At 39.8% G+C, this 10,341-nt stretch overlaps 1 protein-coding gene and 1 long non-coding RNA gene across 2 annotated transcripts in view; both read right to left on the bottom strand.

The window, feature by feature from the left end:
- The window catches only part of enox2 (ecto-NOX disulfide-thiol exchanger 2), a 203,121-nt gene that overhangs the window by 174,345 nt on the left and 18,435 nt on the right, over positions 1 to 10,341 (bottom strand). The window lies entirely within an intron of this gene.
- LOC107756692 (uncharacterized) overlaps positions 1 to 10,341 on the bottom strand; it is a 14,548-nt gene that overhangs the window by 3,919 nt on the left and 288 nt on the right. The window contains exon 2 of the long non-coding RNA XR_001641850.1: positions 9,272 to 9,275. This is a non-coding gene — a long non-coding RNA (uncharacterized LOC107756692). The remainder of the gene's footprint in view (positions 1 to 9,271; positions 9,276 to 10,341) is intronic.

Genomic DNA, 10,341 nt, shown 5'->3' with positions numbered 1-10,341 from the left:
TGTATATGACTTTCTTCTTTCAGACGAATCCAGTCGGAGTTATATTAAAAATTGTCCTGGCTATTCCAAGCTCGATCATTGTAGTCCGCGGGTGCTGCAGTGCTTCAGTCCAAAGAAGTGAAATAAAAAAGCGCCCATCCATAAAAAAAAAGTGTCTCACACAGCTCCGGGGGGTGAACAAAGGCCTCCTGTAGCGAATCGATGCGTTTTTGTAAGAAAAATATCCATATTCAAAACGTAATAATCACTTTAATGTAGCTTGCGCTCACTGTTGTACACAGAAGCAGTTCCGGGCGGATGAATTATGAGGTCAGCGCTGCGCATGCGCCGGTGAGCTTTTTATTTCACTTCTTTTGGACTGAAGCACTACAACACCCGCTGACTGCAATGATCGAGCTTTGAATAGCCAGGTCAATTTTTAAAATAACTCAGACTGGATTCGTCTGAAAGAAGAAAGTCATATACACCTAGGATGCCTCGGGGGTGAGTAAAACAGCCTAATTTTCATTTTTGGGTGAACTAACCCTTTTATGTCTCATTGTGGACTACTGAAGAACAACAACCACGTTTTGTCACACAGGAAGTGTGGAAGTCAGGCAGAAAGTTCTGCTATGTTTCACATGTTTCCAGCTGGGCCCAATTAGAATGAGCTTCTCTTTTAGTTTAAGAGCCAAAAGTGCAATGACCTGATTACGCAATGTGAAGATAAAGCCAATGGACAAAAGTCTGCCCTGGGCCCTGGAGCCTGTTGTGACAAAAGAAGGAAACGGTAGCAGTTAGCATCAAGTCCTCGCTTCCTGCTCCTCAGTAGTGACAATGAGGCAAAACTAGAATAATTAGCAATGACAAAAATCTTGTAAAAATAGAAGATGCCACAGAAAGTCTGTCAGGTTAACAGGAACTCTGTTTAATGAAATACCGCCTAAACCTTCACCTTCTAGACTTAAATCGCGATGACGTGTTTTATGCATTCATAGTGGGGCGCTTTGGTTCAAGTCACAGGAAATTATAGCAAAAAGACAAATAAGTGTTGCAACAGGAACATTTCGAGTGAAAAGGTTTCATAAGCAATGTTAGCAGCATCCAAAGTGTGAAGATTCATCAGCCAATCAAAAACAGTCAGAATGTTTTATTTATTTTTTCAGCATTATCTCATTTGAGGTCTGTTTCACACATATAGCATCTGCAGGGCCCGAGCACCATAACTGCGATGGGAGACGGGGACAACACTTTCACACTGACACAACAGACCTGTGGCTCTATATAGAAAATAATGTGATTTTTCAGTTACGGCATTGAGTATTTCCTTATAAATGATGAGATGGCCATTGAGAAGTATTACAAACTTGATTGCTATGAAATGTAACTGGCATGAGGAGGATGATCACATTTATATCTAAATGGTAATTATAATCTAAATGGAACAGCATCTAAACCTCAAGTGCAAAATATAAACTGTTCAGATTTCCTGAATAAGAAGTGTTTGGGATAAGTTAATGTCTTTCTTCCAAGGGAAAAACAAAAAGGGAGCAGTGTGAATGCAGTGACCTGTTAATACTCTCACTGAAATTATACACAAGAGCAATGATGAATCGTGGAATAATGCAAAAATACAGTGAGAAATGTCACAAACAAATCCAGACAAGGTAGAACTTGTCATTAACATGGTGAATGCAAGTTTAGTTGTTTACAGTTTCTGAGCAACATAACAACTTGTCTCATTAATATAGAATTCAACTGTGTTCAAATGATGTCTTACATAACATGAAGCTGTTTTTGCACGACGGCCAGATATATCAGTCATCTGTTATAAATAAGCTGATCTTTTGGTTTGAAATCTTTCAAGTTCACATTAAAAAGAGAAAAAATATTTACAAAAATGATAACACCTACCATTTTTTTTCACTGTAATGTGCACAAATGTGTATTACACCACATTGATATTTATTATATTATTATATTAACATTTCTTCTTGAATGTTTCTGCAAAAATAACTATATTGTGAAATATAGCATTACTGTAAATAGTCTGACTCATATTGTGATATAAGATTTTGGTCATACCTCCCACTCCTATAAGAGGTTTTAAGAAGCCTTTTGAGTTTTGTTATAAGAATGAAAAGCACATACAGTAGTGTGGCAACCGCTAAGCAACACTAATGCACTTGGCTCCTTTCTTCTCTCAGCAAAACAGAACTCCTTTACTTCTATAACATTCAGTAGACTGGACCTAAAATGAACATTTGCCCTAAATCCCTTTTCTCAATCTGGCTGCACTGCTGTGAGCTAATGAAGGTTTGGCTTTGTGCCTATATGTGACAGATCGTGAAAGACCTTTTTAAGTGTGCCCAAGGGCTTTTTTAAGCATTACACTCTGCGCTGACCAATAGATGCACAGTATATCCTTTAAATCTGACTGTGAGTCTTATACCTTTGGGCGAAATATCAACTTTTGCACATCAAAGGTGATGCAAACCAGTTTGCAGCCAAAGTCTAGATTCTCCTGTAAGAGAAAAACTGCATTGCCACCGTGTTGAGTGACTCTAAACAATACATCCATAACAGCAAGCCAATGCCTTCAATAACTAATCTGATGCAATAAATAATTTGATGCACAGCTGACTGTGATTAAAAAAAATGCACTAGAAAAATATTTCTAGTTTACTTCAACACAACAACTTGGGCCAAAAAACAGCTTATGAAAACTGGGTCACGGCACCAACGAACAACTGCAAATATGTTGATCCAGGATAAATGATAATGGGATTATTTTGTTACTAGACAAATTTTTATTTCTATACTGAGTCATCAGTCCGTAGACAATCAGATGTCGAGTTCCAACTCACTGGGACAAAATCTACTGTGTGTGCAACAGAGAGATGTTGCTTCAACAAGCTGATTCCGATCCATTAACATGACAACCACAGGTTCCCCTGTCGACCCGCTATTAATTATCTGGCCTTACAAGAAGATTAGGACATGGTAAAAAAAAGTGAACGGAAAACAACACTGCAACACTGCCATGCCCCGCCAGTATAATTACCCGTCCAACGTAAACAGAGCAGGAAGACTAATGCACGTGGCATGGGTCAGCGTCACTTGAGCACTGACATAGCTTGCTCGTTTTCTCCCTCATTCTTCTTTTTCTTCAGTGCGAGGATTGGGCAGCTGTGTGTGCGGTGGGGGATGGACGTCCAACCAAGAAACACACTCCGATCTACTGCTGTTTGTTTAGTAGGCCCCTTCCACGGTTTCCAGGCTGATGAGAACGAAGGAAATATCTTCAGGGGCTTCGCCGCTCACCACTATTAAATTTTAATCCCTCAAAGTAAGCTAAAGCAAACATTTGACTGGAGGCAGAGAGATTGATGTGGGGCTGTCATTGCTTCTGCAGATTATATTCACAAACAGTCTGCTAACTCTTGAAGTCGCCCACACGTACACACAGAGAAACGCCTGAAGGTCATCTGCCTCCCCCCAAGACGGGGCTGAGAAATAAAACAGGGGGGATGGGGGGAAATATATTGTAGAAACTTAATTTTCTGTAAAGTTGCTTTGCAACGATTTGTATCGTGAAAAGCGCTATACAAATAAACTAATTGAATTGAGAGTGATGCGAGACACTATGATCCAAAAGCGCACCTTTTGTTAATAAAAGTTTAATTTCTTAGTTTAATATAAGTGAGTTTGTCTTTATTGATGCTGTGTTTTCATTTAAAAAAAATACAAATAAATAAATCAATGAACCACAAACTAAGCATTTGTTTTAAAAGAGGGAAAAGACCTTATTTATTTGGGTTACAACGCAAGTAGGCTATGGCCTATCCGTCTTATTCATTTTGTTAATAAAATTTAGATGTTTAATATAAGCCTATGCGAATTTGCTATTGTACTATTTTATGGCTGATGTGTTTTAATTAACAGGCTAATAATGAACCATAAACTACAATTGTTTTAAAGAAAGGGGAAATCCAAAGACCGTTTATTTATTTGTGTTATAATGCGAATAAACATATTTTCCTTATTCATATTGTTAATAAAAGTTCAAAGTTTAATATAAGTGAATTTGTCATCGTACTGTTTAAAGGGGTCCTATTATGCTCTTTTTCAAAGTCTTGATTTTGTTTTGGGGGTGTACTAGAACAGGCGCTCATACTAGGTTGTTCGAAAAACAAATTTTTCACATATTTTACATTATTACAACACTTCTCTCCCCAGTCTGGCATGAATGGCTCGAATAGTTCCTGTATCAAATGAAGGCCCGCCTTCTGAAATACGAAATGTGCTGTGATTGGTTAGCTGGGCCAGTGTGTGCTGTGATTGGCACCACTCGGCGCCTGGTCGGGAAATGCCATATCCCTTACCATAACCGCCTGCGAGCTTCAGTGTAAATATTACGTCAAAATCAAATTAATTTTGATTTGATTTGATTTGATTGATAAATAACCCGGATGATTGTAACCACTCTAAGTTTGTCTACCTTGGGAAAGCTAGCGTGTCTCTGACATAGTGATAACACTCATTGCCTTCTCTAGTGCAACTCAACCAGGTCTCATCCCATTCGTCAATATTTGTGATATCACACATTCCGGAAAATATGCGTTGATTTTCAGTGTCGTGCGCTTTGCTTGGCCATTTGTTGTGATAAACAGGAAAGTGTGTTCAAGTGCCAGCAAAATTCAATTTGAGTTTTGTTAAACGAATAAAAAAGCGGTCGCGATCGTGTGAAGACCGAAGAGTGTAAAGACCATCAACTCTACCGTGCGACTCCACCGGGCAGGACACCGGCAAGGGACATAAGTATCGCTTTTTATTTCTCCTCTTTCCTACTACTTGTTTCACTTCTGTTTCAGTTTTTTATAACCATTTCTTACCATATGTCAGTAAGTTGTTGTTATTTTAGCATGTGTGTTTGGCTCAGTGTTATTTTTTTAGGATTACTGATAAACTAGCTAGCCAGCCATATAAATGCAAGGCAGTAAGCTCATTGGCTGCATATGCAGGATGAACCAATCAGCGTGTGCCAACTAAGTCGTTTAACTCTCTGAATATCATCAGTTACATTAACAACCCGTCAGCCTGCGCCATCTAGAGTTTCATGACTGAACTATATATTTTAATACAAAGGGCCGAAAGCCAATCCCACAGAGTAAATTTTTCATTTAAAAACATGAGTTGTGCTTCAACTGGACAGGCTAACAAAAACATTATAATGCAATGACACTAACATCGTCTGATAAGGCTGCCCCCTTACACCTAAAATTCGAATGCAAAGTTTTTGCATTCAAATGTGGATTTTTATTTTAAATTCGACGAATATTCAAAATTAATTTTTTTTTTTTGACAGCCCTAGGTTATACTCATGTCGGTGTTTCCTGAAACACAATTAAGCTGCGGCACTGCACCGCTACTGAATCGACAGCGGCATGGCAAAATAAATTACATTGCAATAGAGTTGTGGAGAATTGCAGTTTGAATTAAATAAGGGAAAATATATAAAAAGTTTGGGTACTGTGAAATAACGCCAAGTCAACACATCTTTGTTTGAGTCGCCTTCATTGTATACATGCAAAAACAAACCTTATTCACAAACAAATGACTTTAAAGAGTATTCTTCAAAGTACGCAACAACTTTTTCTTGCCGTAGTAATGGACAAAGATGGCAATGACACCTGCTCATATGAGGCAATTACTGTATAAATATTGTATTGTGTGTTGCAAGGAAGTAAAGGCTAATAAAAATAACCATATTAAAAGAAAATAGAATAAAATGACATTAAGTTCAGGTGCAATGGCATGTATTAAACCCTAAAATATGTGTTTTTGAACACATAACACAAACAAAAAGAAGATTAAAAACCTTCTAGTGACCAAGTACTTTGAATTGCAGCGTAAGATAATTAATAAATAAACTTTTTATTTTTTTTAAGAAACATAGTTAGCAGCTGTTACTATGACAATATAATAAGCGAGGGAAGAAAACAACAGCTTTTCTGGCAATTTCTTCACACATTTATGGATAACAATAGCAAGAAGCTCACAGGCATCTAGTGAGCAACAATTCCCGAACTAGACAGAAAGAACTGAATTGATTGAGGCACTCGAAACCACAGGCATTTTGTTCAGTATCCACAAGGCATCCCAACCTACACAGCAGGTGAAAAGAAAAGTGCATCTGTCAATGACAAAGCTAATGACACCCTAGAGATATGAGCAATGTCAATCCCACAGGAGTCCGAGAGCTCGTTTAGTTTACACTCGAAGTGGATTGGTCTCTCTAAGCGAGATCCCAATTTCGTCGGTCATCCGACGTGACGTCTCCGTTCCCTCCTTCAGGGAACGAGGGTTACCATACGTAACCGAGACGTTTACCCTTACTTTCACCTCCAAGTCTTACCATTTTAATCTGACTCGATTACAATTTTCTCATTAAAAGCAAAAACATGGCTTATTTATGTTAATGTCCCACTCCTAAAACGCATAATTACAGTGTCCATTACTGACCAATTGTTACCCAACCATGATGGAAAATGATCTAGGGTGCAACAGATCCATGTAGTTAAGAACTAATCAGACCGCAGTGTAAAGACAGTATATTTAATGCACTCCCTGATTCGCTTAGCCTTAAGGGATATATATATATATTATTTTTTTATTGCTAAAATTGTGCCTCCGCGCTCCACGATCACTCCATACATATTTAATCTGCTGCAACTGCCTAAGTACTACCAGAGAAATCAGCCAAGATATGGATATGATAGGTACTGCACACACTTGCATTCTGCTACATGAAATTCTGCTCTGTAAAAATATGTGGAAAAACAAACAAGAGCTTCATTCAGATTGCTCTAGATTGAAGTTTTAAACTAGTGTTTAGCATTCACACATGCAGAGAAAACCTGACTAGGTTCACTAAGCATTTCTCTACGTGATGTTTTCATCAGCCTTCTCTACCCTCCGATCTGACAGACCCACCAGCCCCAGGGGTGACATCAGCCCCAGACATCTGTCAGTGTGAGTTGGCAACAATTGTCAAAGAACAGCTCCGTAATTCAACCATCCCATGATAAATCACTGCGTTTAGGCCAAACAACAAACAATGACTTCACAGGATTGGATTTTTAGGATTAAACTCACACGTAAGTGTGACATGCTCATTTAATTGAGAGAACATAATTTCTTTAGGATGAGAATCTTAAAAGAAAACTAAAGAATGTCTTGCTTCAAGTCTTTCCAGATGAATTGGATTGGCTCGACTAGACATTCACAGGCAAAGATGCTTCAATATAAGCAGAAACCAGGGAATACTGACTGGGCTGGGCTTCACCTTCCCATAGACTTTGCTAATCTGGCTCTGGCTCTGGCTATGATGACGATCATGAAATAAATGTTTCAAAGAAAAGAAAGGAACAATAATATTTATTATAGAATTCCAAAGTGCACTGGCACCAACATAACCTCAATCCTTCTTCAGGGACAAAAGCATAAACACAGAAGCTGAATGTTTGTGAAACTCGTAAAGACGGTCTTGGGATTCATTCTTTTTCTCTGACTTTTAATTACATAAGGAACAAACCCCTTGGCCAAGGGCACAGAAAGTCTCGCTGGGGAAGGTATTTTAGACACGGCTCCACATACAAGATGAATGTGTTGTGGATGCTGAGGATCAGCTGGTGGTACCGCGGTATTCATGGAACCCAGCCCAGGCCTGTCTTAATGCTGTGTCGCTTCACTGAACACGCTAACACTCCCGGAGAAGAGGAACAGATTTTGCAGAGCATATGGGACCTCACCAGGATTCAAATAAGCAGACCGTCGGAGATGCCTCTCTTACCTGTAGAAAACTATTAATCTACATTTTCCCTCTTTCTCACTGACAATGGCGCAGAACAAGGGGCAACTAGAGAGAAAGGGCAAGGGCAAAGTGAGAGCGAGAGAGAGATGGGAGAGTTTTAAAAATTGACTAAAGATGGTGTTCTGACGTGTTTCTGCTTTTCAGTCACATCACGCGGTTTCCTCTCCACTGACCTTCCCCTGACCCCTCCTACTTTCCCTGGCTGAGAGTATGGAGGAGACTCACTGCTCTTCTATAAACAAACACACAAATAACAGCAAGAACAGGAGAAAAAAGTATCTCTAGGAAATGGCAGATCTCAGTACTCAATGTGAAATACATGAATCACCTTGTACACCAGCACATCTTTTACAGACTGAAAATTAATCCAGATTCATACCAAACCAAGCTAATGCCATCAGGTAATACCAAATCAAAACTGACTTTAGTTACTTATATAATTGATGCAAATTATTCCCAAAAAAAGTTAAACATTTATTGATCCTCCAAACCGATTGTCCTACATTGCCCGGATCCTTTTCGGAGTGCCCGGAGTAAACCCATGCTAACACGAGAAGAACTTGCAAACTCCACAGAAAGGGCCCCTGCCTCAGCCGAGACTCAAATCGAAGACCTTGCTGTGAGGACAACCAAAGTCCCTTTAAGGCAAGTCATGTCACTCGGCGGCCATCTTTGAAACACCTCTCGGGCATGCAAGTGCAGCTCCTATCTCTTTGAATGGGGAAACATCAAATTCTCCAAAACTATTCATCAAGCTTCCGATTAAATTTCATATTTGAAATCACCAATGAAATCTGACAACAACTGTCTCATAAATGTTGTTTCTTTTGCTCAAACAGCGTTAAAAAAGCTTATTTTTCAGGCTAGACCAGCCAGTGCGCATTCACAGTCCTAAGCATGCGTCTCAGAATCTTAACTGTTTCTATAGCAACCTGGACTTCTAAGGGCAGCTGCAGTGACCGATTACCGATTGGCCCTTTCATTCAGAAGGCGGGGCTTCCTCTGATAGAGCTGCCATATTGAGCGTTGCATTTTTCCCCATTCAAAACTATACGAGTGACACATCTTGGGTTTTCTATCCACCTTATTTTTCAATGCGGAAGTAAGCTGTTTTCTGTGAATGTGCGAGACTTCCACTTCATTAGCTGCAGTTCGAAAATAACAGGAAGAATAACAAAGCGCAATAAATGGTAAAATTGTTTTGTTTTTTTTCACACCCAGTGTGCTTATAATTAAGACAATAGATTAAAATAATATGGTAAGAAACACCAGTCTGCGATATCAAGCAGCAAAACAAGCTGTTTGTACAGCTAAAAATAGCTGGAGGCGGATGACACCGGAAGCCAGACACATTAAATTTACAAATGGCCGCGCCCTCTCTAAGGGGAAAAATAAAGTGGATAGTCTTTGGGACACCTTACTTCCCCTCTGAAACAACTTTCTTTCCTGGCTGACATCACCAATATCACTTTTTTTTACTCCTTCCCAAAATCTTCATCATCATATAGTCACAATTTTTCATGACCAAACTAAAGAATCAAACACTCAGAAATACATTACAATAAAAAAGCAAAACATTTATTAAAAAAGTACAACAATTAGGGATGCTCCAATCGATTGGCCGGAGATCGGTATCGGCCGATAATCACATTTTATGACTCGATCGGTACTCACTACACTTGGCCGATCTCACGAACCGATCGCAATTTGATGACGTCAACACGTGACGACGTACATGATGCATGGGGACATAAATGATTTGGTGCCACAGTCATGTCATCGCCGGTGTGGAAATGCTGTGACGTTTCGAGAAACAATTAAAAATTCGTGTATGTTTTGCATGATGATATGATGAATGGATGGTTCATTTTTAACAGGCGATTCAGTGAGGTTAGAGCTGATCTGCGCCTCACTGCACACGTCTGCGGCGTGTTACGGCTCAACGGGCACCGGAGCTGATCGCGGCCGCTCTAGTCAGTGCTTGTGTTTATGAGCCAGCCGCGGCACGTTTCTGAAGTGGCTCTCCACGCTGCTTGGCTAAAAATAGTCTTTTGTGAGGTGTCAGCGTGGAGACAGCATCCTGCACGCGACTGCGGCGTGTTACGGCTCAACGGGCACCGGAGCTGATCGCGGCCGCTCTAGTCAGTGCTTGTGTTTATGAGCCAGCCGCGGCACGTTTCTGAAGTGGCTCTCCACGCTGCTTGGCTAAAAATAGTCTTTTGTGAGGTGTCAGCGTGGAGGACGGAACAAAACCTCATTGGAGCCGTAAGGGGTAACGATAACATAATACGCTGATCGTGGACTGCTTTTAAATGAACATTTATTTATAAAACAAAATACCTTCTTTGGCCATATTAGCCTACTCAATAGCATTAACACAGGCTTTACTCCTTTCAAACCTTATCTGGAATGTCACCGTTTCTGTCACTGCAACTTTCCGATCAGGCGAACAAACACACACACAAAATCGTCTGCCTCATGAAAAA

The sequence above is a fragment of the Sinocyclocheilus rhinocerous genome, unplaced genomic scaffold (genome assembly GCF_001515625.1).
Source record: "Sinocyclocheilus rhinocerous isolate Xijiao unplaced genomic scaffold, SAMN03320098_v1.1 scaffold892, whole genome shotgun sequence".
Taxonomy (NCBI): domain Eukaryota; kingdom Metazoa; phylum Chordata; class Actinopteri; order Cypriniformes; family Cyprinidae; genus Sinocyclocheilus; species Sinocyclocheilus rhinocerous.
Note: the sequence above shows the minus strand (reverse complement) of the source record. Positions and strands in the feature narration are given on the sequence as shown.